This window comes from Hevea brasiliensis, chromosome 16, assembly GCF_030052815.1.
Source record: "Hevea brasiliensis isolate MT/VB/25A 57/8 chromosome 16, ASM3005281v1, whole genome shotgun sequence".
NCBI lineage: Eukaryota > Viridiplantae > Streptophyta > Magnoliopsida > Malpighiales > Euphorbiaceae > Hevea > Hevea brasiliensis.
Genome location: NC_079508.1, coordinates 26,991,731 through 27,009,966, shown reverse-complemented (window position 1 = coordinate 27,009,966; position 18,236 = coordinate 26,991,731).

Genomic DNA, 18,236 nt, shown 5'->3' with positions numbered 1-18,236 from the left:
TTGTGCCACATGTCACCCTATGAAATGACCAAAATGCCTCTGTGTCTTAATTTTGAGTTCTCAATCCAAAATAATTATTTCTCTTCTTCTAATCAATTTATATCAAGTATAAATCAATTAATTAATCTTTATTAATTAATTTTCTTATTAATTAAATTCATATTTAAACACTTTGAATATAAATTTAACTTATACTGTACACCCAATAACCTAGATTTGGTTTCAAGTCATGCTAGGGACTTTGCAATCTAATTGCAAACCAAACATATTTAATTAATCAATTAAACTCTTCAATTAATTAATTAAATCATATTTAATTAGGTGATAACTTATGTATGTGTGTGACTTACTAGGCTCATCACTAATTGGCAACGAGACATGATATCAAGTCTTAATACCATCAGAACTCTTTCTTACCATAAATGATTTCTCTAAATCATTTTATGCACCTCATAGACCATGGTTAACACCTAGCATAGCATGCCATGGCCACCCAATTAGTAATAAGGTGTAACACCCTCCCCGTAGCAACTCCGTACATTCTACTGTTCCGGTGACCGGTGTCGGTCCGGACAGCTAGAACGTCCGAAAAAATATTTAAACTAAAGTCAGGAACCATAATTAACTCAAATATTAACAAGAAAAATTTAGTAAAAATTTTAGAAATAAAATACAATCAAGTTAAACGAGCCGGTGCCCAAGCGATGGGTAACCGGAGGGAAGTCGCGGTTCTCGCAACGAGGAGCCCTAGACCCGGGGAAAAAATTATAAAATAATTTTTGGGACTCCAGAGAAGGGTTATTGAGGTTCCCATGGCATTAGAATGCCAAGAAAATACTTAGAAAAATTTTTCAATCGGTACAGCCAATTTTGACCCGTTGAGCCAAACGGAGGGCATTTTGGTCATTTCGCCTTCAGAGGTGATTTTTTGCCGACTTGTCCAGTTAAGTAAATAATTATTATGATCTAAAATGTGAATAAATATTGTTGAAAATTGAATTGAAAATGATTAGAAAAGAAAAGGAAAGAAAAATCCATAAAAAGCAATTTATGACATCTTTATGATGTCACTTACAAGTCCCCACCAATTGCATTCAAACAAGCATTTTTAAAACACTTAAAAGAGACTAAAAAATGGACTAAAGGGAAAGAAAAAACGTGAGCAGCAGCCATTCTTCTTCTTCTTCACCAAAACGTGATTTTCCCCTCCCTCCATTGATGAGCTTGGCAAGCTCATGAAGCCCTAAACTCCCACCATATTTCCTCAAGTTCTCAACACAAAAATTTATTCTAGAAGCTTGCTAAGGTGTTTGGGAGCAAAAGGGAGAAGAGAAATTAAAGTTGGCAAGCTTGGAGATTCTTCAAGTTGAGGTTAGTGCAACTATAAACATAAAACTCTTAAATTTCATGATTTTGGACTTGAAATTTAGTAAGACTTGTAATTTAAATGAACAAAAACCTATGTGTATGAGCTCTTGAATGTTGGCTGCCCTAGAAAAGGAATATGTAGGAGTATTTGATGAGCTTAGAGTGAAATAGAAACCATGTTGAAGTTATAAACATATAAGCAATGCATTGGTAGTTACTAAGATACATGGCATAAACCATGAATTTGAATTAGGGTTTGGAAAGGTGAAAATGTGACTTGGCTTAGGAAATTATTAGAGAGCATTTTAATGGTCAATTAGTGACCATTTTAGGTAATTTGAACAACAAATGGACAGAAAAATGAGATTGCAAAGTGAGGATTGCAGGCTGCCCTAGGACAGCAGCATAGGGACTGAAAATTCAGTCCCTTTGCACTGCCATAACATGGGCTGTGTTAGTGCAATTGATGTTTGGCCAATTGGACATGAAACTAGGCTTATAATGGCACATTTTTGCTGAAGAAACCATGCCCAAAAGACCAAAGCAAGAGGACCAAAACTTGGCCCCAATCCGGAACCCTGAAACTGCCTCTGCAGAATTGACCAAATGAACAGTAATTGTTCATTTGGCCATAACTTACTGTAGATTTGGTCAATTGACCTGAAATTTTTACAGCAACAATTTAAGACATAGACAAACAACTTTCATGAAGGAACATACCCCAAATTATGGCCAAAACCCATCCAAAAAAGTGGTTCCAGTCAGTGTTCATGCACTGTAGATATGGTAATTTTCTGCATAATGCATATCCGGACAGCTTGGGTTTTTGGGCCATATCTGGAGCTACAAAACTCCAAATGGAGTGATTCAAAAAAGGAAATTCAACTAGACAAAATAAGGAACAACTTTTATGTTTTACATTTCTTCAAATTCCAACAGTAATAGTGTCTAATGGAACAGTGAAGTTGACTCACCAAAACTGAAAATTCTGCTTGTGTTGGTTTAAACTTAGAAATGGTATTAACACTTAATGCCAACAAGTTTTGAATGCCAAATGTGGTATATTGGGAGTGCCAAAGTCAATGTACATATTTTCTACCCAAAAGTCAACATTTTTGTTAACCAATGAGGTGAATAGTGACATCAAAACCAAAAATTGGCAATTTTGCCAAAATGACCTAAGCTTTGAGAAAGTGACCAAAACTAATAAGTTTTAAATGCAAAATGGGGTACATTGGGAGTGTTAAAACCAATGCACCTATGTTCTATGCAAAAGTCAACTTTTTGTTGACTTTTGAAGTGAATAGTGATATAAAAACTTGAAATTCAAAAAAAATTGAAGAATTCAAAAGTTTCAAATGCCCTAGTAGGCCTAATGTGATTGGTTTGGATAGGTTGGCATGCCAATAGGGTTCTGATAGCAGTACTGCGTATGATATATGGCTTCATTGCCATTCTGTGATGTGATAGCCTATGGCTATACTGATTATGATGTTTTACTTGGCTTTATGCCTTATTGCTTATATGGCTTATTAGCCATTCTGTTTGCACACCGGGAGACACATTGTGACCGATGGTGTGACGGCCCGAGGTACCTGGTACCCAGTGCTAGTTTACCCGTTTATCCAGTCCGGTCAATTTGTATAGGTTACTTGGGCATGAAAAAGTATAACTGTAATTGAACTGATTGTTAAAGAAAATACGAAAACTAAATATCAGGAATGATTACGATAGAATACAAAGAAATTTAAAATTCATGAAGAAGTTAATATCATAAAACGTAATTAGCCCTCGACTAAACACTAAGTGAGTAATTATTCATTTCTCATGAAGCATAATAGCAAGGAAATTATGATTTTTATTTGCATATTATTTCTTTCTATTTTATTATTTGCACCACTAAGCTTTATGCTTAGCGCGTCGCTTTGCAGCGTGAGTGCGAAGAATCTTGATCGAGAGCCAGTATACCACAGATTGAGTAAGTCCATCCTGCAGCTCTTCATAGTGTCTGTGTCACCTCACTGTCAGCAGTGCATTGGTAGGACGCTAGATGTCATTTTGGTATTTTGTAATTGATTTTATTTTCTCATATGTATTTGAACTTATGTAATATATTTTGATATTCATGTAAATAATGAAAAGTGTGGTTGTAAATGGAAAAGTGAATGTTTATCTATCATATATGCATGGTATCATATGAGATGGATGAATGATTGAGAAATGAATGGTTGACAAATGTTGAGAACTGAAATTGAGAAATATTGATGAGATTTTGATATTAGAGTTTGGAAATATTGAATGTGAATATTGGAAGTGTTTTTCATAGGTTCCGAAGAACTGTTTTCTCCATTTTTAACCGGTACTCTGCCGGATTTTCCATAAAATTTTCGGAACCTCAAATAAATTACAATTTCAATAAATGAATTATATTTCATAAGTTATATTCAAAAGGAAGAATAAAAATGAATTAAGATAAAAAAGAGTGTTCGGCACACTGAGTGGCATAACTTGCTCGGCTACACTGTAGTCGGGTAAGGGGTGTCACATAAGGTTTACCTTAAATGAACCTATAATCATATGTTACCATGCACTAGAATCTCTCTGTTATAAAATCCCAACTCAAGCTGGAGTCATGGTTTATGTCAAACTCTATTTGCTATGAATATTATGTTCTATTTTAATTCCAGTTCTTGAATAAAAAGATTTTTCTCATCAGAAACTCTTTCTGAATAAATTTATCTGTCCTGGCCAGGAACTTGAAACATCAAGAATAATTAAATGAACATAGGATTTTATCTCTATTTACTTAGAGGAACAGATTCCATCTTGATTAACACCTACCTCCATATATAACTAGTAGAAGCCAACACATGCCCATATACCCATACACAGTACAAGTATGAAAGCAGTATCAAACTCAAACCACCTATATACAAGATAACTGTGCTATCTCAGGTCTAAAGATTATATGCACTGATATGATTTATAACAATACATTGGCAAGAGTAAACTCCATGTGCTTGTCATAAGTGTCACTGGTTCAGCCTACTTATCATGTATAAGTGCCTATCATGTTTGTTCTATGGCATGAGACTCACCATTCTATCTTATTTATATCTCATATAAATAACTTGGGAACAAACATGAATACAATCTTTGTGGATAAGTCATGTCCTTATTATGAAGTATCCTTGATTGTGAACCTATTTATGATATTTTGTACTAGAAATACTATCGAAAAAGTGGAAATGCCTTTTATTAATAAAAACATTTACAAGATACATACTAAATGATATGTTCTAGGGCATACTACTAACACAAGTCGGCATTAGATTTTTGTCTTTCTGAGGCAACATTCAAATTAGCTTTGATTAACTTTACTTTTTCCTCAGTCTGTTTCACCAAGTCTGGTCCTACTAGCTTATCTTCGCCCAATTCAGTCCAACATACTAGGGTTCTACACTTCCTCCCATACAGTGTTTCATAGGGGGCCATTTGAATGCTAGCTTGGTAGCTATTATTATATGCGAATTCTGCCAGTGAGAGATATCTATCCCAACTCCCCTAAAACTCAATGACACAACTCCTCAGCATATCCTTGAGAATCTATCACATAATTCATGTTGTTACTATCATTTCAATTTATTGGTTGTAAGAATTCAATTAGTTTTTAAGTTTACTTGGATTACTCATTCTGACAGTCCATTCGTCTGAGGATGAAAATGTAACACCCTCCCGGTAGCAACTCTGTACATTCTACTGTTCCGGTGACCGGTGTAGGTCCGGACAGCTAGAACGTCCGGAAAAATATTTAAACTAAAGTGAGGGACCATAATTAACTCAAATATTAATAAGAAAAATTTAGTAAAAATTTTAGAAATAAAATACAACCAAGTTAAGCAGTAGGTGCCCAAGCGATGGGTAAACTGGAGGAAGTTGCGGTTCTATAACGAGGAGCCCTAGACCGGGGGGAAAAATTATAAAATAATTTTTGGAACTCCAGAGAAGGGTCATTGAGGTTCCCATGGCATTAGAATGCCAAGAAAATACCTAGAAAAAATTTTCAATCGGTACAGACAATTTTGACCCGTTGAGCCAAACGGAGCGCATTTTGGTCATTTCGCCTTCAGAGGTGATTTTTGGCCGACTTGTCCAGTTAAGTAAATAATTAATATGACATAAAATATGAATAAACATTACTAAAAATTAAATTGAAATTGAGTAGAGAAGAAAAGAAAAGAAAATGAGAATAAATGTCAATTTTGACATCATATGATGTCATTTAAAGGAATTCCCACCAATCACATTAAAGCATAACTTAAGTAAGTGATAAAAGAAGACAAAAAACACCAAAAAAGGAAAAAACAATCTGTTTCTTCCCCAAATGAAAGAGCAGCCGTTTCCCTCTTTTCCCATAGCCAAACCTCCATTGATTTTCAATCCAAAGCTTAAATTCCCTCTTCATTTCACCCTAAAACCCTAGAGACCTTTCACTAAAATTTATCCTAGCACCTTGCATAATCTTTTGGCAGCCAAGAAGAAGAAAGAAAGTGAAGTTTGGGGCTTGGAAAATTCTGCCACTTAAAGGTTAGTGCATCTATATCCCTAAAACTCATTAAGTTCATGATTAGGAACTTGAATTTACTAAGAAATTGTGATTTAATTGAACAAAAACTCATGTGTATGGTACATGAATTTCGGCAGCCATATTGAAGGAACAATAATGGAGTGTTTTGATGGACTTAAAGTGGACTAGAGATCATGTTTGAAGTACATGATTATGTGGTTAATGACTTAACTAGTTAACTAGGGTAACTAGTGTGAAATGGAGATGGGAATTAGGGTTTTGAGAAGTGTAAATTTGACTTGGCTTAGGAAATTGTTAGAGAACCTTTTAATGGTCAATTAGTGACCATTTTAGGTAAGTTGACCACAATTTGGACTGAAATATAGCATGGCAAAGTGAGTGTGTAGGCTGCCTAAGGAAGCAGAGTGAAATTTCAGTCTACTTGGACTGCCATATCTTTGGCTGTGTTGATCCAATTGGTGTTTGGCCAATTGGACATGAAACTAGGCTTATAATGGCACATTTTTGCTGAAGAAACCATGCCCAAAAGACCAAAGCAAGAGGACCAAAAGTTGGCCCCAATCCGGATACCACCAATGACACTGCAGAAATGACCAAATGAACAATAACTGTTCATTTGACCATAACTCACTGTTGATTTGGTCAATTGACCTGAAATTTTTACAGCAACAAGTTAAGACATAGAAAAACAACTTTCATGAAGAAACCTACCCCAAATTATGGCCAGAACCTATTCAAATATGCAGTCACAGTCACTGTTCATGTTACTATAGATGTGGGCAAACCAAATGAATAAAAGTGTGCAAAGTTAATGAAATAATAGATATACCAATACCAAATAAAGAAATCATACACATTCTATACATACTTACTTTCTGCTATTTTATTTTATTATATTATTGCACCACTAAGCATTATTGCTTAGCGCGTTGCTTTTGCCACGCGTAGGTACTGGAGATACAGATCGTGAGCCCAGTAGACCGTAGACTGGGTGAGTTCATCCTGCAGCTCTGCACAGTGTCCGTGTCACCTCACTACCTGCAGTGCATTGGTAGGGCACTAGGTGTCATTTTGTAATTAAATTTTTATTTTCTCATATGTATTTGGATTTATGTAATGTATTTTGAGGTTCATGTAAATAATAAAGATTTATGGTTATGTATGGAAGTAATTTGAGTATTTAATTATTGTTTATATATGAGAACCCTGAGAAATGATGATTGAGAACTGAAACTGAACAATATGAGATTTTGATATTGAGACTCTGTTGATGAATTGAAGTTGGGATTGTTTGGGAAATTATTTGGAAGTGTTTTTAACAGGTTCCGAAGAACTGTTTTCTCCATTTTTAGCCGGTACTCTGCCGGATTTTCTTTAAAATTTTTGGAACCTCAAATAAATAATACTTTTTTATAAATGGCTAAAATAAATTATATTTCATAAATTATATTCACAAGCATGATATAAATTAATTAAGGTATATTAGAATGTGCCGGTACACCGTGTGGCATTACTTACTCGGTTATACTGTACACGGGTAAGGGGTGTCACATTTAGTGGTATCAGAGCATGGTTTAGGCGTTTCTGGGCCTAGATTGAGTCCATACCATGCATTGCATTTGTAAGAGTTGAGGTGACACTAATGCAGATCTGTTTATCTTTCTTATTTTGAATAGGATATGGACCCTTCATCATAGAGAGCAGTCGAGGAGGAAGTGGAGAGTCATGCTCCACCTGCAGCAGCTGAGACTGGGGGCATGGGAGAACCTGCTCCACCAGCTCAGACAGAGCCTGCTCAGCCTCCACAAGCCATATTCCAGCAAATGGCCGATTTCTTTAGACAAATGGCTGGAGTAATGCCAGCACCACCACCACCACCACCAGCTCCACAGCAGAAATCACACCTGGAAAGGCTAAGAAAGTTTGGAGCAGTGGACTTTTTCGGTAAGAGAGAAGATGACTCATTGCGGTAGAATTGGTTGAACAGAACGGGCAGAGTTCTAAAACAACTCCACTGCACCCCAGAGCAAAACCTAGAAGCTGCCATATCTTTGTTGCAAGATGATGCCTACGAATGGTGGGACACGGTATCCAGTGAAGTGCAGCCAGAAGCTGTAACTTGGGACTTCTTTCTCTTTGAATTCAAGAAGAAGTATGTGGATCAGTATACGGAAGAGAGAAGAAGAGAGTTTATTAACTCGAGGCGAGACGGTTGTCGATGGTGAGTATGAGAAGGAATTTGTCCGATTAAGCCGCTATGGAAGGGAGATAGTCCCTAATGAAGCTGAAAGATGTAAGAGATTTGAAGAGGGACTAAATGACAACATAAAGATTCAGCTCACTGCCCTGGGAATCACAGAATTTACTAAGTTAGTGGAAGCGGCAATAAAGGTTGAAAAAGTAAGAATAAGTGAGCAGACCAGAAGGGAGAGACAGCAGAAGAGGGGCCCAGGTCAGTCTAGTTCAGCTCCTGCATTTGGGAAGAAGTTCAAGGGTCCCCCTGCACAGAGTTCGGGTCAGCCACAAGGTCAGGGTCAGTCTCAGGGGCCCAGGCCACAGTTTACCCCTAGGAGAGGTCAGTCCACACCATCAGTGGGCAGCTCTCCAGGGATGGGGTTCAGGGGACCAGCCCCAGCATCTTCTGCATGTCCACACTGCCTGAAGTGGCACAAGGGGGAGTGTTGGAGAGTGACTGGTGCCTGCTTAAGGTGTGGGTCAACAGAGCATCAGTTAAGGAACTGTCCACACAAAACCACTACAGCTACCCTAACACAAGCAAACAGACCTGCTCCTGCACCACAGAGGGGTAGAAAATCTGGTAAATCTGAGGCTGTAGGACCATCACAGAGGCCTGCATCTGAGCCAGCAGAGAGGCCTGACAGCAGACCACCTGCAAGAGCTTATGCCCTGAGAGCTCAGGAGGAGCAAGATGCCCCGGACGTCATCAGGGGTATGTTCTCCCTCTACAATACTCCTGTGCATGCATTGGTGGATCCAGGATCCACTCATTCCTACATTTGCATCAACTTACCCATAGAAAGGGGGATACTAGTAGGGGAGAGTGACCAAGACATTCTGGTCACTAATCCATTGGGTCACAATGTAGTGGTGAACAAGGTATACAAGGGTTGCCCGTTAAGGATTTAGGGGTATGAATTCTTGGCAGACCTGATTGAGTTGCCCTTCCACGAGTTTGACGTGATTTTGGGAATGGATTGGTTGTCACGTCATCAGGCAATAGTTGATTGCAAATTGAAGAGAATTTCTCTGAAAACTCCTGAGGAATGAGATTACAGTTGTGGGTGAAAGGACAGATTTCTTGTCCAATGTCATCTCAGCCACAGTTGCAAGAAGAATGATGAGAAAAGGCTGTGAAGCCTACCTAGCACATGTGGTGGATACGAGGCAGGCTAAGCCAGACCTGAGTAATATACCCACAGTAAGAGACTTCCCAGAGGTATTTCCTGAAGAATTGCCTGGTTTGCCACCAGAAAGGGAAGTTGAATTTGCTATTGAGACACTGCCGGGTACAGCACCCATTTCCATTGCTCCTTATAGGATGACACCCACAGAATTGAGGGAGTTGAAAACTCAGTTGCAAGAGTTGCTGGATAAGGGGTTCATACGCCCCATTGTGTCACCATGGGGAGCTCCAGTGCTGTTTGTGAAAAAGAAGGATGGGACTTTGAGACTATGCATCGATTACCAGCAGTTGAATACTGTGACTGTGAAGAACAAATATCCGTTGCCTAGAATTGATGATCTGTTTGATCAGTTGAAGGGAGCAGGAGTATTTTCTAAGATTGATCTCAGATCAGGGTATCATCAGCTGAGGGTGAAGGATGTAGATGTGCCCAAGGCGCATTCAGACCCGGTATGGGCATTATGAGTTTACGGTGATGCCCTTTGGCCTAACAAATGCACCAGACATTCATGGACCTTATGAACCGTATCTTCCATCCATACCTAGATCGGTTCGTAGTGGTCTTTATTGATGATATTCGTGTATTCCAAGACCGATGAAGAACATGATGAGCATTTGAGGATTGTTACGCAAACCACGAAGGAAAAGAAGCTGTATGCTAAGTTGTCCAAGTGTGACTTTTGGCTGAATGAGATTGCATTCCTTGGACACATAGTGTCAGCTGATGGGATTAGGGTGGATCCCAAGAAAATAGAAGCAGTGATGGAATGGAAGCCTCCCAGAAATACAACTGAGGTCAGAAGTTTCTTGGGGCTAGCTGGGTATTACAGGAGATTTGTGAAGGGATTTTCTTTAATAGCTGCTCCAATGACCAAGTTGTTACACAAGAATGTTAGATTTGACTGGAATGACAAGTGTCAGACTAGTTTTGAAAAGTTGAAGGCTATGTTGACAGAGGCACCAGTGTTAACACAGCCAGTGTCAGTAAAAGACTTTGTGGTCTACAGTGATGCCTCACATAATGGGCTAGGGTGTGTATTAATGCAAGAGGGGAAGGTAGTCGCTTATGCTTCCAGACAGCTAAGGCCACATGAACAGAACTATCCTACCCATGATCTAGAGCTTGCAGCAATTATCTTCGCACTGAAGATATGGAGGCATTACTTGTATGGTGAAAAGTGCTACATTTACACAGACCACAAAAGCCTGAAATATTTGCCAACTCAGAGGGAGCTCAACCTTAAACAGAGGCGATGGATTGAGTTCCTGAAGGATTATGATTGTGTAATTGATTACCATCCTGGGAAGGCAAATGTAGTTGCTGATGCCTTGAGCAGAAAGTCCATCACAGCTTTGAGATCATTGAATGCCCGTCTATCTTTGGTTCGAGATGGAGCTATTTTGGCTGAGTTGCAAGTGAGGCCAAACCTGCTACAGCAGATTTTAGATGGGCAAAAGGTAGATGGGAAGCTAATGGCTATTATGAGCAAAATCTCAGAAGGAAAAGCAATTGACTATGAGACGAAAGCAGATGGGTGTCTGTATTACAAAGGAAGACTGTGTGTACCAGATGATGGGGAATTGAAGGCCAATATTCTGAAAGAGGCACACACCAGTGTATATGCTATGCACCCAGGAAGTACAAAGTTGTATCATGATCTGAAGCTTCAGTATTGGTGGCCTGGTATGAAGAAGGACATAGCTGACTACGTGACTAAATGCTTGACATGTCAGCAAGTTAAGGCAGAACATCAAGTTCCATCGGGTTTGCTACAGCCTATATGCATACCTGAATGGAAATGGGATCGGGTCACCATGGATTTTGTAAGTAGTTTACCTCTCACCCGGAAGAAACATGATGCAGTATGGGTGATAGTGGATAGATTGACCAAGTCAGCACACTTTCTGCCAGTTAGGACTGACTACTCACTAGAGAAGTTAGCATAATTGTATATCAGTGAGATAGTTAGATTGCATGGAATTCCACTTTCCATTATATCTGATCGAGACCCAAGGTTTACATCAAGATTTTGGAAGAAATTGCATGAGTCCTTGGGTACACAACTCCACTTCAGCACAGTTTTCCATCCTCAGACGGATGGGCAATCAGAAAGAGTAATCCAGGTAAACAATTGACACCAATGGAATTGATACAAATATTGAATTGAAATGATAACAATAACATGAAATATATGTCAGGTTCTTGAGGATATGCTGAGGAGTTGTGTCATTGAGTTTGAGGGAAGTTGGGATAGATACCTCCCACTGGCAGAATTTGCATACAATAATAGCTACCAAGCTAGCATCCAAATGGCCCCATATGAAGCACTGTATGGGAGAAAATGTAGAACTCAGGTGTCTTTGGACTGAATTGGCGAAGACAAATTGGTAGGGCCGACACAGTGAAACAGACTGAGGAGAAAGTGAAACTAATCAAAGCCAATCTGAAGGTTGCCTCAGACAGACAGAAATCCTATGCCGACTTGAAGAGAAAAGAAATAGAATACACAGTTGGTGACAAAGTGTTCCTCAAGGTGTCACTGTGGAAGAAGGTATTGAGGTTTGGAAGGAAGGGTAAGCTAAGCCCCTAGATTCATTGGCCCATATGAAGTCATTGAACGTGTGGGTCCAGTGGCCTATTGGCTAGCTTTACCACCAGAGCTGGACAAGATCCATAATGTGTTTCACGTATCCATGCTTAAAAGATACCGCTCAGATCCTTCACATGTCATCTCTAGGGAAGAAATTGAAATACAACTGGATTTGACGTATGAAGAAGAACCTCTACGGATCCTTGCTCGGGAAGTGAAAGAGTTGAGAAACAAGCAGATTCCACTGGTGAAAGTGCTATGGAGGCACCACAACACCGAAGAGGCAACTTGGGAAAGTGAAGAGACGATGAGGCAACAGTTCCCTCAACTGTTTGTATCAGGTAAATTTCGAGGACGAAATTTAAATTAGAGGGGAAGAGTTGTAACACCCTCCCGGTAACAACTCCGTACATTCTACTGTTCTGGTGACCGGTGTTGGTCCGGACAGCTAAAACGTCCGGAAAAATATTTAAACTAAAGTGAGGGACCATAATTAACTCAAATATTAATAAGAAAAATTTAGTAAAAAATTTAGAAATAAAATACAACCAAGTTAAGCAGTAGGTGCCCAGCGATGGGTAAACGGAGGAAGTTGCGGTTCTCGCAACGAGGAGCCCTAGACCCGGGGGAAAAATTATAAAATAATTTTTGGAACTCCAGAGAAGGGTCATTGAGGTTCCCATGGCATTAGAATGCCAAGAAAAAACCTAGAAAAATTTTTCAATCGGTACAGATAATTTTGACCCGTGAAGCCAAACGGAGGGCATTTTGGTCATTTCGCCTTCAGAGGTGATTTTTGGCCGACTTGTCCAGTTAAGTAAATAATTAATATGACATAAAATATTAATAAACAATACTAAAAATTAAATTGAAATTGAGTAGAGAAGAAAAGAAAAGAAAATGAGAATAAATGTCAATTTTGACATCATATGATGTCATTTAAAGGAATTGGCAATGAGACATGATATCAAGTCTTAATATCATCAGAACTCTTTCTTACCATAAATGATTTCTCTAAATCATTTTATGCACCTCATAGACCATGGTTAACACCTAGCATAGCATGCCATGGCCACCCAATTAGTAATAAGGTTTACCTTAAATGAACCTATAATCATATGTTACCATGCACTAGAATCTCTCTGTTATAAAATCCCAACTCAAGCTGGAGTCATGGTTTATGTCAAACTCTATTTGCTATGAATATTATGTTCTCTTTTAATTCCAGTTCTTGAATAAAAAGATTTTTCTCATCAGAAACTCTTTCTGAATAAATTTATCTTTCCTGGCCAGGAACTTGAAACATCAAGAACAATTAAATGAACATAGGATTTTATCTCTATTTACTTAGAGGAACAGATTCCATCTTGATTAACACCTACCTCCATATATAACTAGTAGAAGCCAACACATGCCCATATACCCATACACAGTACAAGTATGAAAGCAGTATCAAACTCAAACCACCTATATACAAGATAACTGTGCTATCTCAGGTCTAAAGATTATATGCACTGATATGATTTATAACAATACATTGGCAAGAGTAAACTCCATGTGCTTGTCATAAGTGTCACTGGTTCAGCCTACTTATCATGTATAAGTGCCTATCATGTTTGTTCTATGGCATGAGACTCACCATTCTATCTTATTTATATCTCATATAAATAACTTGGGAACAAACATGAATACAATCTTTGTGGATAAGTCATGTCCTTATTATGAAGTATCCTTGATTGTGAACCTATTTATGATATTTTGTACTAGAAATACTATCGGAAAAGTGGAAATGCCTTTTATTAATAAAAATATTTACAAGATACATACTAAATGATATGCTCTAGGGCATACTACTAACACAAGTCGGCATTAGATTTCTGTCTATCTGAGGCAACATTCAAGTTAGCTTTGATTAACTTTACTTTTTCCTCAGTCTGTTTCACCAAGTCTGGTCCTACTAGCTTATCTTCGCCCAATTCAGTCCAACATACTGGGGTTCTACACTTCCTCCCATACAGTGTTTCATAGGGGGCCATTTGAATGCTAGCTTGGTAGCTATTATTATATGCGAATTCTGCCAGTGGGAGATATCTATCCCAACTCCCCTAAAACTCAATGACACAACTCCTCAGCATATCCTTGAGAATCTATCACATAATTCATGTTGTTACTATCATTTCAATTTATTGGTTGTAAGAATTCAATTAGTTTTTAAGTTTACTTGGATTACTCATTCTGACTGTCCATTCGTCTGAGGATGAAAATGTAATACCCTCCCGGTAACAACTCCGTACATTCTACTGTTTCGGTGACCGGTGTCGGTCCGGACAGCTAAAACGTCCGGAAAAATATTTAAACTAAAGTGAGGGACCATAATTAACTCAAATATTAATAAGAAAAATTTAGTAAAAAATTTAGAAATAAAATACAACCAAGTTAAACGAGCCGGTGCCCAAGCGATGGGTAAACCAGAGGGAAGTTGCGGTTCTCGCAACGAGGAGCCCTAGACCCGGGGGAAAAATTATAAAATAATTTTTGGAACTCCAGAGAAGGGTCATTGAGGTTCCCATGGCATTAGAATGCCAAGAAAATACCTAGAAAAATTTTTCAATCGGTACAGATAATTTTGACCCGTTAAGCCAAACGGAGGGCATTTTGGTCATTTCGCCTTCAGAGGTGATTTTTGGCCGACTTGTCTAGTTAAGTAAATAATTAATATGACATAAAATATGAATAAACATTACTAAAAATTAAATTGAAATTGAGTAGAGAAGAAAAGAAAAGAAAATGAGAATAAATGTCAATTTTGACATCATATGATGTCATTTAAAGGAATTCCCACCAATCACATTAAAGCATAACTTAAGTAAGTGATAAAAGTAGACAAAAAACACCAAAAAAAGGAAAAAACAATATGTTTCTTCCCCAAATGAAAGAGCAGCCGTTTCCCTCTTTTCCCATAGCCAAACCTCCATTGATTTTCAATCCGAAGCTCAAATTCCCTCTTCATTTCACCCTAAAACCCTAGAGACCTTTCACTAAAATTTATCCTAGCACCTTGCATAATCTTTTGGCAGCCAAAAAGAAGAAAGAAAGTGAAGTTTGGGGCTTGGAAAATTCTGCCACTTAAAGGTTAGTGCATCTATATCCCTAAAAATCATTAAGTTCATGATTAGGAACTTGAATTTACTAAGAAATTGTGATTTAATTGAACAAAAACTCATGTGTATGGTACATGAATTTCGGCAGCCATATTGAAGGAACAATAATGGAGTGTTTTGATGGACTTAAAGTGGACTAGAGATCATGTTTGAAGTACATAATTATGTGGTTAATGACTTAACTAGTTAACTAGGGTAACTAGTGTGAAATGGAGATGGGAATTAGGGTTTTGAGAAGTGTAAATTTGACTTGGCTTAGGAAATTGTTAGAGAACCTTTTAATGGTCAATTAGTGACCATTTTAGGTAAGTTGACCACAATTTGGACTGAAATATAGCATGGCAAAGTGAGTGTGTAGGCTGCCTAAGGACAACAAAGAGAGTGGTCAAATTTCAGTCCACTTGGACTGCCATATCTTTGGCTGTGTTGATCCAATTGGTGTTTGGCCAATTGGACATGAAACTAGGCTTATAATGGCACATTTTTACTGAAGAAACCATGCCCAAAAGACCAAAGCAAGAGGACCAAAAGTTGGCCCCAATCCGGATACCCTACAACAGCACCTGCAGAAATGACCAAATGAACAGTAACTCATTGTAGATTTGGTTAATTGACCTGAAATTTTTACAGCAACAAGTTAAGATATAGAAAAACAACTTTCATGAAGAAACCTACCCCAAATTATGGCCAGAACCTATTCAAATATGCAGTCACAATCACTGTTCATGTACTGTAGATGTGGTAATTTCTGTAGAATGGAAATCCGGCCAGCTGTGGTTTTTGGACCATATCTGGAGCTACAAAACTCCAACTGGAGTGATTCAAAAAAGGAAATTCAACTAGACAAAATAAGGAACAACTTTTATGTTTACATATTCCTCAAATTTCCACTGTAACAGTTCCTAATGGAACAGTAAATTTATGATACAAAATCTGAAAAATTTGCTCCTTTGGTTTAATGCTTAGAAATGGTATTAACGCTTAATGCCAACAAGTTTTAAATACAAAATGTGGTATGTTGGGAGTTCCAAAGTCAATGTACATATTTTCTATCCAAAAGTCAACATTTTTGTTGACCAATGAGGTGAATAGTAACACCAAAACATGAAATTCACAAATTGAAGAATTTAAAAGTTTCAAATGCCCTAGTATACCTAACAAGATTGGTTTAGATCGTTTGGCATGCCAATAGGGTTCAGTTAGAACTACTACACATGGCAATATGCCATTCTGTGATTTTATGGCTTTTAGCCATTCTGACCTTGCACTGAGACTTGGCCTTGTGCCTGATATTATTCTGACATTGTTAGTCGTTGCATTGCCTGCCGGGAGATGCATATGTGACCGATGGTGTGACGACCCGAGGTACTCGATACCCATTGCCAGTTTACCAGTTTATCCAGTCCAGTCGTCTAGTGTAGGTTACTTGGGCAACCAAATGAATAAAAGTGGGCAAAGTTAATGAAATAATAGATATACCAATACCAAATAAAGAAATCATACACATTCTATACAAACTTACTTTCTGCTATTTTCTTTTATTATATTATTGCACCACTAAGCATTATTGCTTAGCGCGTTGCTTTTGCCACGCGTAGGTACTGGAGATACAGATCGTGAGCCCAGTAGACCGCAGACTGGGTGAGTTCATCTTGCAGCTCTGCATAGTATCCGTGTCACCTCACTACCTGCAGTGCATTGGTAGGGCACTAGGTGTCATTTTGTCATTTTGTAATTAAATTTTTATTTTCTCATATGTATTTGGATTTATGTAATGTATTTTGAGGTTCATGTAAATAATAAAGATTTATGGTTATGTATGGAAGTAATTTGAGTATTTAATTGTTGTTTTTTAATGAGAACCCTGAGAAATGATGATTGAGAACTGAAACTGAACAATGTGAGATTTTGATATTGAGACTCTGTTGATGAATTGAAGTTGGGATTGTTTGGGAAATTATTTGGAAGTGTTTTTAACAGGTTCCGAAGAACTGTTTTCTCCATTTTTAGTCGGTACTCCGCCGGATTTTCTTTAAAATTTTCGGAACCTCAAATAAATAATACTTTTTGATAAATGGCTAAAATAAATTATATTTCATAAATTATATTCACAAGCATGATATAAATTAATTAAGGTATATTAGAATGTGCCGGTACACCGTGTGGCATTACTTAATCGGGTATACTGTACACGGGTAAGGGGTGTCACAGAAAAGTTGTGCTAAAGTGGAGTTGTGTGCCCAAGGCCTCTTACAACTTCTTCCACAATCTCGATGTAAACTGTAACACCCCTATGTTCGGTAGTGCGTTCTACTGTTCCAGTGTCTGTCCGGACAGCTAGGATGCGTAGAACTATATTTAAATGTTAGTGAGGAGACATAAAATAATGAAATACAGGAAAGAAAAATATAAGAAAAAACAAAGGAAAAACAATAGCAATGAAATGCAACCAAGTTAAACGAGCCGAAAACCGTAGCGATGGGTGACAGCACTGGGAAGTTGCGGCATGGACCGTTGACTAGCCCTGGATCGAAGAGAACCCTGGAAAATATTTTTAAGACTTAAATAAATATCTATTGAAGTATTAATGTCATTAGAAATAATAAAGAAAAATTAATTAATTAGTACAAAGAAAAACGAGAAATCGAGAAACCGGCAAAAAATGGTGTTACCAAAAAATCGGGAATGCAATCCGAATAGGGGCATTGTGGTCATTTGACCCCCTGAAATGCCTTTTGACCTAAATGTCCATTAAAAATAAATGATATTAAACTTTGAAAATGTCATAAAAATTAAAATTGTGGTACATTATAGGAATAGTAAAAGAATTGAGGTAAAATGTGTAAATTGAGGAACTTTGAATATTTAAACATTAAAATTCACCTATGTGCTCCACTAACTCAATCCTTGGGACACCTATATAAGCTAAAGTGAGCAGATTTCATATCATCTTCAACATTTCCTCACCTTGCCGAAACCATTTCCACCATTAAACCTCCATTGCCATACCTCAAGCAAGCTCCATGCACATCACTTTAAGCCATAATTTTTTCTAAGCTTCTTCATTAAAGTTGAACTACACACCTTGGGCAGCAATAAGGGAG